This window comes from Xenopus laevis, chromosome 2S (assembly GCF_017654675.1).
Source record: "Xenopus laevis strain J_2021 chromosome 2S, Xenopus_laevis_v10.1, whole genome shotgun sequence".
Classification (NCBI taxonomy): Eukaryota; Metazoa; Chordata; class Amphibia; order Anura; family Pipidae; genus Xenopus; species Xenopus laevis.
The window spans coordinates 51,267,276-51,287,138 of NC_054374.1; the positions used below are offsets into that span (position 1 = coordinate 51,267,276).

The 19,863-nt window shown below is 39.5% G+C and overlaps 1 protein-coding gene across 3 annotated transcripts in view; it reads left to right on the forward strand.

Annotated features, from left to right (window-relative positions):
- Positions 1-19,863, forward strand: part of mid1.S (midline 1 S homeolog) — a 161,395-nt gene that overhangs the window by 18,228 nt on the left and 123,304 nt on the right. Inside the window, exon 2 of one of the 3 annotated variants that reach the window (XM_018249234.2) lies at positions 19,451-19,506. The exons of the other annotated variants lie outside the window; for them this stretch is intronic. The gene's annotated coding sequence lies outside the window, so the exon portion shown is untranslated. The remainder of the gene's footprint in view (positions 1-19,450; positions 19,507-19,863) is intronic. 3 annotated transcript variants of the gene reach the window in all.

The following is a 19,863-nucleotide window of genomic DNA, read 5'->3' on the forward strand; positions in this document are numbered from 1 at the left end:
ACGTGCGTCAACGTCAGGACGCTGGTGTTAGTGCGTCATCGTCGGCGTCATGATGTCAGCGCGTCCAAAATTGGCGCCGAAACCTGGCCTATTTAAAGCAACTCCGGGATTCCCTCAATGCCCGATTATAGGTTTAGTTTACTACTCCTGGGTGTGATTCATTGCGAACTTCTTGATATTTGTGTACCGACCTTTGCCTGAAAACTTCGACCTTGAACCTCTTCTGCCTGGACTGATCTTGTTGCCTGTTTGACCATTCTTCTGTTTCATCCTTATCTGTACTGCGAACTTGGACATTGTTATTTCCTCCCTTGGTCCTCACTACTCCTGAGGCCTTTGGCCTTACATTGAGCCTGTCAATTGAACAATAGGCAGGAATCAAGATAAGCTCCCACTGACACCACTTCAGAAGGACTGAAATAAGATAGTCCTGTGATCACTGCCCCCACTTACGTTTCAAAAATAAATATATGCATACATATACACACACACACACACACACACTTCATTTTGGGCACTGGAAAAAATATTTTATATAGATAGTTTATTATATTTGTTTACACAAAAATGAATGGCAGAAACACAGGAGTACACTCCCAGGACTGATGACAGGGAATAGTAAAAAAGGATAAAATAAGGAGGACATACTTGAAAACCAGGAAAACTTAGGAGGAAGTCTAGGAAGGGTTAAAACATACCTCCCAACTGTCCCTTTTTCGGAGGGACAGTCCCTCTTTTGACAGCTCAACCCGCAGTCCCTCATTTGTACTGGAAAGTCCCTCTTTTCTCTGCACTGAACAGCCAGAAAAAGAAACAAAGTTTCTCACTTAATTGGCTTTTAGCAGAGAGCCCAGAACAGCTAACAGCTAATAAGATACTTTGTAACAATTTTGAGACACAAAAACACAGTTTAGATAAGGAGAAATATTTTCAAACTTTCATAACCTGCCAAATTTTGTAAAACAAACATGGTAATTAGAGGGTGTGGCCACATAAAGGGGTGTGGTCAGAAAAATTGCTGTGCTACGTGCATAAAAAAAAAAATTTTGTCCCTCTTTTTACTTCCAAAATGTTGGGAGGTATGGTTAAAATAGCTCAGGAGAAAGGAGGCAGTAAGTAGTTAATGAAAAAAGAAGTATTGCAGGCAGGAAAGGAGCAAGGTCTGTGTGAGGTGGATAGCACTCACAGCTCCTTTACCTCATCTCGTAACCAGTAAAACCAACTATAGGAAGGCAGCAAGGAGAGAAAGTCCCCGCCTCCAAAGGAATGCAGAGATCAAATTTACAGAACGGCAGGAGCTTTGATAGTGTCTGTGGGAGGAGGGGCTGCTAGTGCAGCTGTAGAGCAAGACGTAGGAAAGTGAAAGTAATTGCTTCCCTGCAAACCATGTGACCTCTCTCCTCCAAACATCACACGCATGGGCAGAGAGGGGAGGGGGAGTGTACAGCTAGAGTCTCATGTCGTAGTGCGACCTGGCTTTTCATTACAGAGTGGCTGCCTCTAAGCACACAGACCTGGCTTTTCATTACAGAGTGGCTGCCTCTAAGCACACAGGTAATGCTGTGCCTGCTGTTAGAGCAGCACAGGATGAATGTGTAATGAGCAGAAATGGAAGCCCCCATGAAAAAATACAAACTAAAATAACTTATGCATGGATTTGTGGATTAACATTTTATTTGCCAGACAGTGTTTATGGATGTGTGTTTTTTATAAAAATGCAAAAAAAAAAAAAAGTTTAAAATGACGACAGATTTCCTTTAATAGAAAGAGAAGTGAGAAAAATAACAGTAACATTAATATTGCAGCCCCACAGAGCAATCATTTTTTGGCTGCTGGGGTCAGTGACCCCAATTTGAAAGGTGGAAAATAAGTTCTGGCGGCTCTTTCCTCCATGCATATGGCAACTGCAATGGCAAAATGTAAAAGTAACTTATACAGAGAGGTGAAATTTGCATTCATAATCTTTCTCACTAGTTATTTTTTTAATGTGTCAGATTGCTAGTGGTTCATAGAGAGAACACTTTTAGCAGATGCTTGTGAGTACAGGCAGTGAGCATTGTAAAAACATCTTATTGTGTTAGATAGGTCAGTGGGATTTGACCTAGTTTTGTTAGCAGCCTGAGCATGATGTCAGTGGAAGTCATGTCATAGATGTGGATGAAGCATTGTACATCAGCTTAACATTCTTTCTCTCTATAGTTGCTGCTTCAACGTCTTTTACTTCTTTCCTTCTCCAAAACTGCCAGGCAGTTTAATATAATCCTTCAACTGGTAGTTCAAAGTGAAAAATTGTTGTTTTTTTTTTCAAAAATAAGCTTTTAAAGTAGAATTTTATATAAATTACAGTTCTTAAGTCATTTTATGTGCAATTAGAGATAATACAATAGAATCTAAATTTCTAGCATTCTATTTTATCTTGTGTACTTACAGAAGACTATAAAGCACAAGACACCTAACTCTTTTGTGGACAGTCAAATTGCATTCATTTCCTCCTTTGAGCCAAGCAAGTCCATAGCATAGGGGCAAAGGAGAAGTGCAAGCTTCTGCAACTTTTGTGTCAGCCAGTTACCCTGACGTAAAAACTGCCAGCCATAATAGATGTTTCCATTGTTAGCCAATCACAGCAGGCAACATAGGTGGATTCTAGCACTTGGCTCTTGGTGTATGAGCATATTTTTTCAGGCATCAGCATTGATTAGCAGTTTTTTACTAACATTTTACAAGGGATATATATATACTTATTAAGCTCTCTTCAATGGAGAAGGAAAAGTTTAAGCCATTTGTCTCTGAGCACCCGCTAAATTCTTATAATCCCTGGTCCGTCTTATGTCCCGTCCATGAGAACTCTTGCCCTGAGTTGTATACATGTGCAGAAGAGCTTGAATGTAGTTCTTATTTTACTATACTGTACACACACACACACACACACACACACACACAACCTAGGGCAGCTGTAAGTGATCCCTGGAATAGTTGAGAAGATGGGGGCATGGCAATCACTAGGGTAAGTGATTATAATCATATTTTCATGATAGAACAGGTATTTGTTGAATGCATAGTGACTAAGAAGACAATAATTGAATCTGACTTATTCACTAAATAGCATTGCATTATTTCCTTAGCAATGATGTCCAAATCATTCCATGTAGTGGGCCACTTATCCAATAAACCGCACATTTGTGGTTCAAAAATTAACTGGTGCTTTAAGTTAATAGAAAATATAACGATTGCTTGCATTTTTGTGTGGTATTACTGTTCCAAGAATGTGTAGTCTGTGTTGTAACATTCTGCTTCTTTTTCTATTTTTCATACCATGGCATGGGGTTTCTTTGCAAAGTTTTAGTCTCAGCATACAAGTTTTCATTTTCTCCATTTACCTTACAAATATGACAAAGGGCTATAATTATGTCTGTGTAGCAAGGGAAGCAATGCCAGCTTGAGGCATCCACATTCCATGGAATTACTTTCATGCTGCTATATTTTATATATTTCACAAGCACATCTGGAAGTTGTAAATACTGGCATGGGTCAAGGAAAACTGTAAAATGAACAAGGAAAGAGATTGCAGAATGGCTTACAGAAAGGTTAAAGATTACACATTGCACATTCTGATTGTAATGTAAGTTATCAATTTTGTTAGGCAATGACTACACATGCCTCTTGCACTCAAAATAGTAAAGCTTCATAGTCTTGTGTGTGTTATTACTGCTGCATTAAAAATGACACTACCATCACTGATAGGAAGTATGGTGAGTTACCCACCCTGGTTATGTATTTATAATTTTTTTCAGGCATAATGCCTCGTGCACGGCATTGCGCAGCAGCAATTTCCATTTTCTTTCTTTTTTTCAATAGCACTGTATATTGCACAATGTATTTAACTTTTCTTGCAGATCTTAAAAAGGGTACTTTTGTATCCAATAGCTGTTTCCTTCATGTATTTTTGGACTACTCTGTCTGGCACAACTGTATTCTTTTCCACTTAATTTAAAACAGCTGGGTAACATTAGTTTTTTTAGGTAAGACAGAAGAAGCTGTCAACATTATCATCATAATTTGCTGTGACATTACATTGGTACAATGTAGATATAAAAACTGACCCTGAAATCCAAAATTGGCTGAATTGTACAGGTTCCTCTTTGGTTATGGGTAAATAGACTAGATATATATTTCTGTGACAGTAAAGCTAGTCAAGCAGAAACTGAGATACTGGCTAATGAGGACCCATTGAGTGTGACTCAAATGCATTCATAACCACTGCTGGTCCTGAACATGTGCCTCAAATGTTAACTGAGACTAATCACTTTAGCTGGCAACTGGAAACAAATGTTGTTTTAAAATCTCACATCAAGGGGTTAGACATATCAGCATGGTCAAAGCAATTCCTTCTATCTAGGACACAAGAATGTTCAGCATACACTTTTCCTCCTAATGCTTTTAACAATGCTTTACAGCTGTAAAAGTGGGCAGAGGGTTTGTAACTTTGAGAAATTGGTAGTGCTGAAAGAAGATTTTATTTATGTTCCTACAAGTGGGACACATGCAGACATTTGAAATTCTTTGCTTGTCTCCCAGTTATATGTTTGTTAAAGAACTTAACATAACTGTCTGTTTTCAAATAAATTATCTCATAAATATTACAAATGTAATAAGCCAAGCGATATTATAAAAAGAATGATAATCAGTGTGAAAGAAGTGTTAATTGTTTAAAAAGTACATAGTAAAGTGTGACAACAGCATTGGTATTGCATGCATCCTCCATTCCTTACCTGCACATTTGCAGTGCTACTTCTTGCCATGTTACTATTTATGAGCAACATATGTGCTGCTGTTATTGTCTCATATATATATATATATATATATATATATATATATATATATATATATATATATATATATATCCATAGCAAAAAACCGCACTGCCAGGTCTTTGTCCAAGTGAAAAAAAGATTTATTAGATATACGACGTTTCGGCCCTGTTACTCGAGCCTTCTTCAGGTGGGTTACACAGTGAAACTAACACTCAAATTTAAACCTAAAATGGCGCCAAACAAACAATCAAACTCACAATGATGACGTCATCACCCCATCAAGTGAAGGTGTATATATACTTAGCAGTGTCCAGCCGCCGCTCTCTATGGTGTGTATACCAAGTGCTTGTGCGCTGTCCATGCGGCGAGTGCTTAAACTATATGTTCCAATAAGGTGCTCATTTATTAGTGCTTCTAAGTGACCAAATCACATCCTCATATGTGATGTAACACCAGGGACCGTGCTTACCAAAGAAGGGATCCGAAGCAGCGTTACTCCTGTATGCTCATGATATCGCCTGTGTAGGTAGGAGACATGTTCCAATAGTATGACGTTATACCTAACCGACCTTCTTAACGCTCCCAGCCCTCTCACAGACTTACCCCTCCTTGCACGTGCACCGGTCATAGCTCCGATCCTTACCAACAGGCCACGCCCCCTAGAGACCGCGGGTATGTTTGAAAACTCCGATACCTTTCATTTCTCACTGAGCTTCCTTACAGCCGGCTTCCGTGCAGCGCATATCTTGGACTAGGGATGCAGCGACTCGTCACAGTCCCCTTCCATGTAACTGCGCTATTTTATGAGCCATCGTATCTCAAACCACACCAAGGCGCAACGGGAGCTAGAGGTATAAGGTATAACCCAGGTCTCCTGGACGTGTACCAACCTATATATCAGAGCAAGGAGGGAACTGTGTATCCTTGGGCTGCTTATGCTAATTCCTCAGGTTAAACGTCTGGAAACAGTCTTCCCTATCCCAGGCCTTACCTTCTAAGAGACGCTGCCTCTCTCCCTTCCCTGGTTTTTCCGTGCCATACGACAGTGGTCATGGATTCGTAGTGTGTGGTCCTGGTGCTGTGGAAAATAAAAACAATAGAAGCAACAGAGGTTAACAACCTATTATGGGTTAAAATCACCCAGCAATAGAGTTACAATATATACGTGTCCTTATTCTTTGAAATAAATATATATACATTCCATCTTCAATCCTCCTTCTCAGTCTGATTCATACATGATTCAATGTGAGCAAGTAAGCCATATTGTTGCCATTTGAGCACATTTTGCACAGGTGACTAAGTTCTGGTCCGGATATCGGTAAGTTGCCATCCTTAGCCTCATCTGAACACTGGATAATACAGGGGGGTAGACTCTGATCCGTATGCAGGTAAGTATGTCCTAGTCATAGGAACCTCCCCAGGGAGAGGTAACAGCATAAATATAGATGTAGATGGTATCCTCTCAAGAGAGTCCAAGTTGACCAATCCAGGTAAGTTATACGTAGAGAAGCAAAATGATACCTATGTGTCCTATCAAGCAGGTAACTTCATTTCCAGCCTTAACCTCAAGTCTCCAGTAGGAGTCCAACAACAAAAAGCGGCTAGATGAAAGCCGCACATCAAGCAACGGAAAAATGCAAAAAAATGAAAAATAAAATAAAAATAAAAAATAGGTACTGAAAAAGAAAAAAAGAAATTTTTTTTATCCAAAGTGCAAAAATGAAAAAATGAAAAAATCCCACAAAGGACAACAGGGATACCAGTGTCTCCGGATACAAGGAACAAAAAAAGGGGATATTTCCCTAAAGTAATTGTCTCAGATTCTAGTCAATTAATAGAAATGAGACATGGGCAGAGTCTCGTTCAGCCCCTTGGGGGTTAGAGTGTCCAATGTAAAGATCCACATACTCTCTCTCTTTAATAGTAGGGCCTCTCTGTCCCCCCCTCTTCTTGGAGCTGGTAAATGCTCTATAATCATATGTCTAAATTGTGGGAGTGAGTGTCCCATTTTGAGCCAGTGTCTAGGTACTGGCTGATCGGTCTTCCCTGTGGCTAGGGCACTTCTTATAGCACTGCGATGATTATTCATGCGCTCCCGATATGTGGTTGAGGCTTTGCCCACATAGTGCAAACCACATGGGCACCATGCCATATATACCACATGATCGGAAGTACAGGAAACTCTATGCTGTATTTTATATCTGAACCCCGTCCGTGGGTGTACAAAATGTGTGCCCTGTAGCATCCCCCCACAGGTCAGGCAATTTGAGCATTTGTAGCATCCGGGTTTTAGTGGTTGATTTAGCCAAGTCCTGCCCACCTTCGGGCTAGTAGATAAATTTTTCACCATCAGCATGTCGCCCAGATTGCGACCTCTTCTGTACCCACATATGGGTTTCTGTTTGCCATAAAACGGGAGATCTCTGTCCGTGTTTATAATTTCCCATCTGCCTCCTAGTGCCCTCTTGATTTGTGGGGTAACCTCAGACCACTCTGTTGTAAAAATAGGATCCGGTCCTTTTTTGGGCAAATTGCTTGTTGTCTGTAACAAATCATCTTGGTTATGGAGGCGTGCTCGTTCTAATTGATCTCTGATCAAGGTATCCGAATATCCTCGCATGGCAAACTGTTTAGTTAATGTTAGAAGCTGTTCTTCAGCCGTTTCCCTGTTAGAGTTATTCCTAATGATCCTCAGGAATTGGGAATACAGGACCCCTCGGGACATGTGGGGTGGGTGGTGGGAGTGGGCATGAATTTCTATCGGTCGATTTTCTGTATAAAGTGGTGCACATTTTGCCATCCTCCACATAAATACTCACGTCAAGGTAGTGTATTATTTGTCTATCATATGTCATCGTCAGCCTAATGGGGGAATCAATCTCATTTAACGTCCTATGAAAATCGATGAGCTCCCTCTCCGTGCCTTTCCATAACAGTAGGAGATCGTCAATATAACGTTTGTAAAAGGAAACATGAGCGCCCCCTCTAGGGAGTAGGTGCTGTTCTTCATAGGCCTGCATGAAGAGGTTGGCGAATGAGGGAGCTACATTCGATCCCATAGCGGTCCCTGAGATCTGTAAGAAAAAGGCATCGTTAAACTCAAAGTAGTTGTGAGTGAGGACCAGGTCCAACAATTCTATCAGAAACTCAATTGGAGGTGGACCTTGGTGATGTCTTATTAAAGCTTCCCTGCACACCGCCACCCCACTTTGATGAGGAATGACCGTGTATAGGCTGGAGACATCCATCGTCACTAAGAAGTAATCTGTCTCTGGGACACTCACTTCTCTGAGTAAGGTGAGTAAGTGGGTGGTGTCTTTGACATAAGAGCTCATTTTTTGTACAATGGGTTGTAAAAATGAATCAAGATATTGAGCCACAGGTTGAAACAGGGAGTCAATTGCTGAAATAATAGGGCGACCGGGGGGTGTCGTTAAAGACTTGTGGATTTTTGGTAAGGAATAAATAAACGGTGTTCGAGGATACTCAGTGGACAGGAAATTACTGGTGGTTGCATCTATCCATCCCGCCTCTAGTCCTATCTGTATTAAACCATCCAATTTGTTTTTGTATATCTTCGTCGGATCTCCCCTCAAGGGGGTATACGTGTTCACCTCGGATAGTTGCGAGTTTAATTCCTGGATGTAATAAGATTTATCCAGAAGTACAATTGCCCCTCCCTTGTCTGCCTGCCTTATAATGAGTTCTCGATCTGTTTTAAGGGTTTTCAGGGCTTCTCTTTCCATATTTGTCAAATTTGGAAACATCTTTTTGTGCTTTTGGTGTATTTCCCCAGAGTCTTTAGTCAATAAGTGGGTAAAAATGTTGATAGATGGGGCCGTATTTGGAGGATCAAAAGTGCTTTTGCCCTTAAAGTGAGGAGAGTCAGTGCTTTCTTTGTCTTTATAGAAATCACGCAACTTTAGTTGTCTTTTGAATTTATGTATATCCTTATATACTTCAAAAGGTTTGCGGGGGTTTGTGGGAACAAATTTTAAACCCCTATTTAACAATCTCCTCTCCCCCTAAATCAATGTATGCTGCGACAAATTTACAATTATGTCTTCCTCTTCCCCCTTCTCGGGGGTTTGCCTATGATGTTTCCTGCCTCCCCTCCTGGTTTTCTTGTTGTCCCTCCCCTCTCTGTCTCTGTAGTCGTGTCTGTGGGCGCTGAACCTTCCTCTCTTATGTTTGTAATCTTCTTTAACTGTTGCCAATTTCCTCTCTTTGAAGGATACAAGTTCCTGTTTGTACTTGGTCACATTCGTCTCTATATTTTTTAACCAGTCAACCGACTTATCTTGTGTTATTTGCAGCAGGTGGTGTTTGCACTATGTGGGCAAAGCCTCAACCACATATCGGGAGCGCATGAATAATCATCGCAGTGCTATAAGAAGTGCCCTAGCCACAGGGAAGACCGATCAGCCAGTACCTAGACACTGGCTCAAAATGGGACACTCACTCCCACAATTTAGACATATGATTATAGAGCATGTACCAGCTCCAAGAAGAGGGGGGGACAGAGAGGCCCTACTATTAAAGAGAGAGAGTATGTGGATCTTTACATTGGACACTCTAACCCCCAAGGGGCTGAACGAGACTCTGCCCATGTCTCATTTCTATTAATTGACTAGAATCTGAGACAATTACTTTAGGGAAATATCACCTTTTTTTGTTCCTTGTATCCGGAGACACTGGTATCCCTGTTGTCCTTTGTGGGATTTTTTCATTTTTGCACTTTGGATAAAAAAATTTCTTTTTTTCTTTTTCAGTACCTATTTTTTATTTTTATTTTATTTTTCATTTTTTTGCATTTTTCCGTTGCTTGATGTGCAGCTTTCATCTAGCCGCTTTTTGTTGTTGGACTCCTACTGGAGACTTGAGGTTAAGGCTGGAAATGAAGTTACCTGCTTGATAGGACACATAGGTATCATTTTGCTTCTCTACGTATAACTTACCTGGATTGGTCAACTTGGACTCTCTTGAGAGGATACCATCTACATCTATATTTATGCTGTTACCTCTCCCTGGGGAGGTTCCTATGACTAGGACATACTTACCTGCATACGGATCAGAGTCTACCCCCCTGTATTATCCAGTGTTCAGATGAGGCTAAGGATGGCAACTTACTGATATCCGGACCAGAACTTAGTCACCTGTGCAAAATGTGCTCAAATGGCAACAATATGGCTTACTTGCTCACATTGAATCATGTATGAATCAGACTGAGAAGGAGGATTGAAGATGGAATGTATATATATTTATTTCAAAGAATAAGGACACGTATATATTGTAACTCTATTGCTGGGTGATTTTAACCCATAATAGGTTGTTAACCTCTGTTGCTTCTATTGTTTTTATTTTCCACAGCACCAGGACCACACACTACGAATCCATGACCACTGTCGTATGGCACGGAAAAACCAGGGAAGGGAGAGAGGCAGCGTCTCTTAGAAGGTAAGGCCTGGGATAGGGAAGACTGTTTCCAGACGTTTAACCTGAGGAATTGGCATAAGCAGCCCAAGGATACACAGTTCCCTCCTTGCTCTGATATATAGGTTGGTACACGTCCAGGAGACCTGGGTTATACCTTATACCTCTAGCTCCCGTTGCGCCTTGGTGTGGTTTGAGATACGATGGCTCATAAAATAGCGCAGCTACATGGAAGGGGACTGTGACGAGTCGCTGCATCCCTAGTCCAAGATATGCGCTGCACGGAAGCCGGCTGTAAGGAAGCTCAGTGAGAAATGAAAGGTATCGGAGTTTTCAAACATACCCGCGGTCTCTAGGGTGCGTGGCCTTTTGGTAAGGATCGGAGCTATGACCGGTGCACGTACCGGCAAGGAGGGGTAAGTCTGTGAGAGGGCTGGGAGCGTTAAGAAGGTCGGTTAGGTATAACGTCATACTATTGGAACATGTCTCCTACCTACACAGGCGATATCATGAGCATACAGGAGTAACGCTGCTTCGGATCCCTTCTTTGGTAAGCACGGTCCCTGGTGTTACATCACGTATGAGGATGTGATTTGGTCACTTAGAAGCACTAATAAATGAGCACCTTATTGGAACATATAGTTTAAGCACTCGCCGCATGGACAGCGCACAAGCACTTGGTATACACACCATAGAGAGCGGCGGCTGGACACTGCTAAGTATATATACACCTTCACTTGATGGGGTGATGACGTCATCATTGTGAGTTTGATTGTTTGTTTGGCGCCATTTTAGGTTTAAATTTGAGTGTTAGTTTCACTGTGTAACCCACCTGAAGAAGGCTCGAGTAACAGGGCCGAAACGTCGTATATCTAATAAATCTTTTTTTCACTTGGACAAAGACCTGGCAGTGCGTTTTTTTGCTATGGATATCTATTATTTTTAACCTGCACCCAGGCAGTTGCAATTTGCATTAAGAGTGCTCCAGTTTACTTCAAGCATATATATATATATATATATATATATATATATATATATATATATATATATATATATATATATATATATATATATATATATATATATATATATATATATATATATATTTATATATATATATATATATATATATATTTATATATATTTATATATATTTATATATATATATATTTATATATATATATATATAAATGCAGTTGCTGGCAACACAGCATTCTGGAAAATAAAAAAAAAGACACTGGACAAGAAATATGTGTATGGCCAAAACTTTCGAGACTATTAGAGGGAGCAAATACATTTTCACTCCAATCCTTACCCTGACTGGCTTTCAAGATGGATTCCCTCAGCCAGTGCTCTTAGGTTCTGTAGGGCAGGGCTTTCCAACTGGCGACCCTCCCTTATGTTGTCCCCCACCTACCTGCTGTGCCCTGCTGTGCCCTGCTCTGCCTGTGTGTGCCCTGCTCTGCCTGTGTGTGCTATGCTCTGCCTGTATGTGCCCTACCTGTGGAACAGAAGCCTAGTATTTGTTCTGGGAATTTGTTAGCATTTGAAAACAAATTATTGTTAGGGGCCCCTAAGGTGTTGGGGATGCTGTGTTATCCAAGGGGAAGAGTAGGCATATGGATTTAAGGGTATGTCTTAATATGACAATTTTTTTCACGTATAAGTGATATCCCTGCAGTGAGCACCAACCATTTGGTTTTTTGGTGTGCTAACACAATTCATATGGATATGGTCTTGTGATAACATGGGTGTGGTTTAAAAATAGGGCGTGGTCAACACTGGCTTCCATTATCGGCCCTCCTATGTAGGCCGAAAAAATTTCGGCCCTCGGTACCACAGAAGTTGGACAGCACTGCTTTAGGGGATCTAGCACCTTAAAGGAATTCTGTTATGATTTTTATTATGTCGTTTTTCTTTCTAAATTACACTGTTTACACTGCAAATATTTTATCTTACAATATAGAATTTCATTCCTGAACCAGCAAGCGTATTTTTTTTAGTTGTAATATTGGTGTGTAGGCAGCCATCTCAGGTTATTTTGCCTGGTCATGTGCTTTCAGAAAGAGCCAGCACTTAGGATGGAGCTGCTTTATAGCAGGCTGTTGTTTCTCCTACTCAATGTAACTGAATGTGTTGCAATGGGACCTGGATTTTACTATTGTGTTGTTCTTAGATCTACCAGGCAGCTGTTATCTTGTGTTAGGGAGCTGCCATCTGGTTACCTTCCCATTGTTTTGTTGTTAGACTGCTTGAGGGGAAAGGAAGGGGGTAGATATCACTCCAACTTGCACCCAATGAAGTCACATGACTGGGGCAGCTGGGACAATATGTCTAGCCCCATGTCAGATTTCAAAATTAATTATAACAAAATCTGTTTGTGCTTTTGAGAATCGTATTTCAGTGCAGAAGTCTGCTGGAGCAGCACTATTAATTGATGTGTTTTGAAAAAAACTATTTTTCCCATGACAGTATCCCTTTAAGGGTAGTGGCAGACGGGGAGAATATGAAGTTGCCCGAAGTTTCTGCGTGAGGCAACTTCGGGTGACTTTGCCACCATGCAATTTGTATGCCACCCTGCCAGCGATTCATATTCTTGCCGGCGGGAAGGCTTTTGGGGAGATTGGTCACCATAAGTAAAGAAAATTTGTCGCTGGCGTCTAATCTCCCTGTCTCTCACCAACCTAAGGGAACCACTTGACTTGGCTAAGGTCACTTTGATTCTATTGCCTATTTGTTTTGGGAGTGAGTGAAGAAACAAAAGCAGTCCGATAATACCCACACAAACACTGGAGTAGCATACAGATAGTGCCCTGATTGAGAACAAACCCCTGAGAACAACCTTAGGCTTCCCCCTCCCAAAGGACCCAAAGCGAAGATGGCGCTTGCCAACCCCTCTAAGCTGCTCTGCATTTTTTAGCTAGGAGAGGCAATAGCTGCTGATGAATATGAATACTCTGTCGACACACGCTGTGAGTGCTGTATTCATGCGGGCGATAGCAATTTAGGGAAAAAAGCAATGAAGTGGGGAAGATGCAAAAACTACTTTGCAAATCTTTTGTACTTTGCATACTGCTTCCCCATAGGTAAGTAACCCCTAATATGCCTTGGAGACAACTCTAATTGCTTGGCATTTTGGTAGTATTATTGAAATATCTGTTGTATTAGTGAATATTATATACGATTTGCCAGCAAGCTCATGGCAGTGGCAAGTTTAGAATATTTAAAAATATTTCCCAAAACTGGTGTATGATTGTTTATGTGATACTTTCTGTTACATCATTTACACAAATGATTATATGTATGCTACGCTTATGTATTCTTTAAGCAGTTTAACTCTGAACCATTAAGTAAATTGTTTCTCATGGGAAAGCTAGTGTAGGTTGCCAAGAAATACAATTGACTTCTCAAATCAAGTCATGTCAGGTGTATTTCATTTTGTACATTGTCAGAAGAAAATAGAATTTGCCTCAACTTATGATATTCATGTTTACACTTGTGTTTAGATTTCTTTAAGGCATAAAGTGTGTTTTAAGAAATCATTTGTCCTTATCATTTAAAGTGAGTAAAACTGCATTAATAAAATGTAATTGGTAAAATTAATCATATAAAAGAATGTGTAAGTGCAATAAGTCAAGGCTATGTTATGTTACTATGTTGAAAGTGACAAATGAAAGAACACATAAAATAATACTTGCTGCGTTACATAAACATCTTTCAGAGGTGTCAGCCTCCCAGAGGTGGAATGGCCTGGCCATACTCAGTATTGCCCCAGCTTTTATCACCTCAAACCTCTCATCCTCTTGGTGATTAAATCTGGATGAGTTCCAGAAAATCTGGGTGGTTTGAAAAGGTGCAGTATACCTCTTGTTCACTTTTTCATATTTATTTTAATGCCTTTTATAAAAATATGCAAAAATCTGTCGTTGATAATGAAATAACAGACCCACAATATACACCAGGTACAATAACCCAGAACAGCCAAACTTGGTGCCCGAAGCAAATATTTCACCAGTTATTACATAACCCCTGGTATGTGTCTGTGCACAATGACATTTTTTTTGCCTGAAAAATCCAAGTAGCATTTTAGTTTGTTAAATAATTTGGGGTTTTCTAAAGCTATTTAGGCTTCATAACTTGAAATAGAAACTTTTGATGCTTGAATACATATTGCTGAAAAGAATAAAATCAGTAGCTATATTCGAGAATTATATTTGTATTTTGTGACTACACATGCCATACCATGTGTTCAGCCATGCTCTCTAGTATTATAACAGGAATTTTCAGCTCCAAGCATCCTCTGTGAATTGTATTTCAACTACAATAAAAACAACTGGTTGAAAATAATTTAGTATAAACACAAGGGCTGCATATGGGCAATAGAGGAGTTCAAGAGATCAACCTATCACTTACATGTTCATCTATGACAAACCCTGTGCTCAGTTGAGCTTTTCAACGTAGAGACCCCCTACATTTGCTTCAGGCATGGTGCTTTCCATAGAAAGCAGTGGCAGTGGTGGTCAATTCACCCCTTCTAACATTAGCATTATTGTTTAAACCATAATTTGAAATCTAATAAATATTCAAAAATATTTTGACAAACTATACGAGATACATATTTCATTTTTAAGATGTCTGTGCAAACTTCGTTTGAGATATTGCAGAAACCCTGGCTTGAGCTTTTTGCTCCATGTATAGTATTACCTGTGGAGTGGATGCAGAGTTCCCATGAAAAGTTTTTTGTTTTGTCTGAAAGCCATTTGTCTGCCTATCAACTTTCTCGTATATTTCTATGTGAATGTAACATTCCTGAGATTAAGCAACTGGTAGTGCAAGTGAGGTTGAACCATTCATGGCCCAGTGCCAAGACATTTCATGCTTGCCTGAACATGCCTGAAATGCCGATGTGCCTTAGATGAATATGTACCTGTTTGGACCATATGTTTTAGGTGGAGTTCTGTGAGTGAAACGCAGGTGAATATTTAAAGTGCATCTTTTTTTAACAATGAAAAAGCAGCCTTGTGATATTGCAATATTCTATTGTGATATTCTACAGTTTTCTATATTTTAATGGGCAGGTTTATCAAAGGTCGAAATTTGAATTTATGTGAATTTTTTTTACTAGAATAAATTTGAATATACCCACAACTCAAATGGGAGGTTATTTAAGAAAAAAATGGGAATGTCTAATATTCGATTGAATAGTTCCCGACCCAAAAATCTGAATTGAGTTTTCCCTCCAAAAAAATTTTGAATGTCAGGAAGGCAATTAACAGATTCAAATGGTTCAACGGTCCTCTGCCATTGAGTTGTAAATTAACTCGGCAGGGTTTAGGTGGCCAATATTCGAATTAGAACGGTTTCCTGTGGTTGAGGGGTGATATTTCACAAATTTGAATTTATATTCGAATTGGGGGATTTAAGTTCGAATGTGTGAATTTTGACCCAAAAAAATTTGAAATTTCGAATTACTTCGACTATAGTCCTGATTTGTGCGTGAGACAGTATTGACATTCAGAATATGTTCAGCATTCATTAGGCAGCTCTCAAGCCCACCCCTACAAAGAGAATAGTCAAGAATGGGAGGCCAACTCAGCCAAATACTGAAGTTGTGTTTTGATCTCCTTTAGAAGTAGAAGCCATTGAAGTCCCATGTGTAATACATGTATTACAAAAAAATACTAAATCCCCAGCATGGAGTTAGCTAAAAATAAAGGAGCAAGGAGGTATACAGGTACTGCTCAAGCTCACCCCTAGATCAACACAGCAGTGAAAAAATCAGCAAGGGCACCATAGCCCTTGGTGTCTAGGCATAGTAGAGATATATAAACTCTTAAAGGGGCTGTTCACCTTCCTAACACTTTTTGTTCTTGTCTCTAATGTCTCAGTCTGGCAGCTCAGTGATCCAGGTGCAATTTCTGAACTGTTACAATTTGCTACATTAGTTGATACAATAAGTTGATACATTTCTCAGCAATATTTTTGGAATATCAGCAACTATTGTATCAATTCTAACAGCTGCTTTTAATGAAATCCAAGGATTCTGCTCTGATAAGAAATGTATCAATTTAGAACAGTTAAAGAGTCCGCGACCCCCCTTCCCAGAGCTGCTTTAGATGGTTGCTGTAAATAGTGCTCTTCTATGACCATTTGTAGAGAATGCATATTTGCCTGTATTAGAATTACAAGTGAAAATGTTTTCTCATCATATTGAGTCTGACTCATAGATTTTCAATACTTTACTGTACTTTGGCTTGCTTTGTATAAGTGAAATCTATTATACTTTGAAGGCTTGTTAAGGGATCACATTCAAAATGTTGTCCTAGTGCATGGCATTATGAGCAGCAATCAGCATGGCTTTATGAAGGATAGGTCATGCCAGACAAATTTGATTGCTTTTTATGATGCTGGACAGCTGGGAAGCAGTAAATGTGGTCTGTTTGCCTTTTGCCAAAATGTTCGATACAGTGCCCCACTGCTTTCTAAACTAAGGGCTGTTGGGCTTAATGAAGTTATTTGCACATGGATAGGAAACTGGCTACAGGATCGGGTACAGAGGGTGATTGTTACTGGCACATTCTCTACTTGGAGCAAGGTTCTTAGTGGGGTCACTCAGGACACTGTCTTGTGTCCAATTTTATTTATCTTGCTCATTAATGTCTTAGGGGAGGGTATTGTGAGTAATATAACTATGCAGCCCAATTAATTCTACCCATCCTTGCAACAGGATCTTGACAAACTGACAATCTGGGCAGCTTAAGGGCAGATGAGATTCAGTGTTGACATATGTAAAGTCATGCACCTGGGTAGTAAAACTGTACAAGGCAGTTATATCCTAAATGGGTCTGCACTAGGCAAATCCTTCGTGGAAAAGGACCTTGGAGTCCTTGTAGATAATTAACTTGGTTGTAGCAAGCAATTCCAGTCAGCAGGTTCAAGTGCAAACAAGGTCTTGAGCTGTATTAAACAAAATCCTATTTCAGTTTAGGATGATGTTTGTATTTTAACTTGATTGTACTATTAGGCATCTCCCTTTTGAAAGCAGTAAAAAATTACTTTGTAAACCTCTTGTATTGCAGAACTTCACTAGACAAACAAATCTCACATTGGTTTAGGAAAACATAGTTATTAATGTATAAACCTAAAATCTTCATATTTCCAATTTTAAACAAGAATGATCCTTTTTTTTTACTGCTTTACCCTCTATCCAGCAGAGTACTATAATTGATAAAATGTTGCAAATTTATACTTTATACCCTCATTTTACCTCTTATAAAGTGCCCAAATTATGTCAAGGCACTATTTGTTTCAGTTCATTGATAATGTAAGCTTTTGTCTTGGAATCAGTTCAATGGTATAATTAGAAATAAACCAAGTTTAGTATTACATGATTTAGAGTCAGGCTGAAGTGAGGTCAGAAAATGAAGAAACAGGTTATAATGACTGGCATTAGTAGGGCAAACAGGAAAACATGTTTTAGCCAGGTACTATTAGTAGAAACCAAGCTTAGCCACATACTAGAGGTAAGCCATGTAGAAGGTATTGTCATGGGCAGCTAAAAATGGGGATTAAAAACTGATTTGTTATTAAAGCATCTATACAAACATGGATAAAAAGCTCAAATAAGTCACAAACACAGTCTGACAGCAACCCATGGACATTTAGTGGCAGATTTATCAAGGGTCGAAGAGAATTGGAGGGAATTTTCGAAGTAAAAAAATTAGAAATTCAAAGTAATTTTTTGGATACTTCGACCATCGAATAGGATGCTATGATTTCGAATTTACTTTGATTCGAAGTAAAAATCGTTTGACTATTCGACCATTTGATAATCGAAGTACTGTCTCTTTAAAAAAACTTTGACTTCAATACTTCGCCAACTTAAACCTGCCGAATTGCTGTTTAGCCTATGGGGGACCTCCTGTGTTTTGCTAACATTTTTTAAGTCGAAGGAATTTTTGATAAAATCGTTTGAATCGTTCGATTCGAAGTACAATCGGAGTACGATCGTACTACGATCGTAATATGATCATACGATGTATAAAATCCTCCGACTTCGAATGTCGGAGGATTCTATTCGATTGGTCGAATTTCGTTTTTTCTACTTCAAAATTCGACCCTTGATAAATCTGCCCTTTAGTTTAACAGTGCCTATACCTATCAGGGTCCAAAGGAAAAACCTAATAAAATGCAAGCATACAAAAATATAAAACATAACAGGTAGAGGGAGACATTGGGTCTAAATAGCTAACAAGTAATGCACACACTAGCTGTCTATGTGCATTTAAATGTACAGTCACTAAAGATAATTTTTTTCCTCAAATAAGCCACTTCAGTCTCAGAGTGCCAAATAATTATAGTGCCCACAGAGGATTTATTCTGCATACTATACACTCTTTTTATTCCAGCTGTCAGTATTTTTTTAGAGATCTTTCTCAAGTACACACCACAAATCAGGAATCTCCATAATTTTTTCTTCTTGTCATTTTTGAACTAGTTCTCTCCTCCTTACGATAATTGGGCTATTCAATTAGTAATTCAGCATTAGCTAGGGTTGTCACTGAATTACATGATATAACAGAGTTATACAGAGAGAATTGTCTGTTCTAGTGAAACATGTCTTGTATAAAGGCCAATCTGTTTTCTGTATCTAGCTGTGTAAAAATGATTGCTACTGCTTTACTGATTATTGGCTGTGCTTTGCTTATTATGGAAATGAAACATGCGATAGACACAGCATTGCTGATATGCAAGGTATTCAGGCTGCTCCAGGTCAGTTTCCTGTTACAGTCCTGGGAACTGGTGAGTTTCATTCATCCCTGGATTAATTACAGAGAAAGCCGAGCTTATCCTAGTTTTCAGGAACATGCTTCCACTTCTCCATTACAAGATTTGTCTCACAAGCAGCAGGATACTTGGAGTGTGTATTCTGTTTTGCCTTTGCAGGCATAGGGGCAAACTGGATGCCTATGTATAGCTCCAATGACGAAGGCAGCCTGAATACAACAGGAATTTTTGATTCTTAAAATTTTGGCGGAGGTGATTGGGTGGAGCTGGCTTTCCTGGAATTGTAGCACAGATTTTCCTGTTGTGTTTCAATGTCAGCTGTCTCATGTTAGTGACCCCAACTCAGCTTAGAATTCCTTGTCTCTCAGTAACAGTTACCATCTGCACCCCTAACCTCTCAGCGATTGCTTCTTTCCCAGTTTTTTGAAGATTTATCACAATGCTTCATCTAGGACAAGCATGGCGAAATCCATCGGTGAGTATTGGTGGTAATGTTTAAAGAGATTTGCATTATTTTATCATATTTACTTCTAGTTTTTGGGAAATACATTCCCCCAGCATCAATACTGGCATTTGTACATTTTTCAGATTTTTACTATTTGTTTGAAATGTCATATTTAGTTTGTTGAATTAAAATATTTCAAATGTTTGTTACTGATCAGATTAAAGGGTGCCTGTTAAAATAGTATGGGACCAGGAGCAAGGCAAATGGTGGGTGGATAGATCACATTGAACTGTGATTTCAACTGCAGTTAGGCATGTAAGAGGTTAAGTGATTGATACGGGTTACTGCCCATAGAAATCCTTTCTCTGGTGCGTGACATCCTTTGTC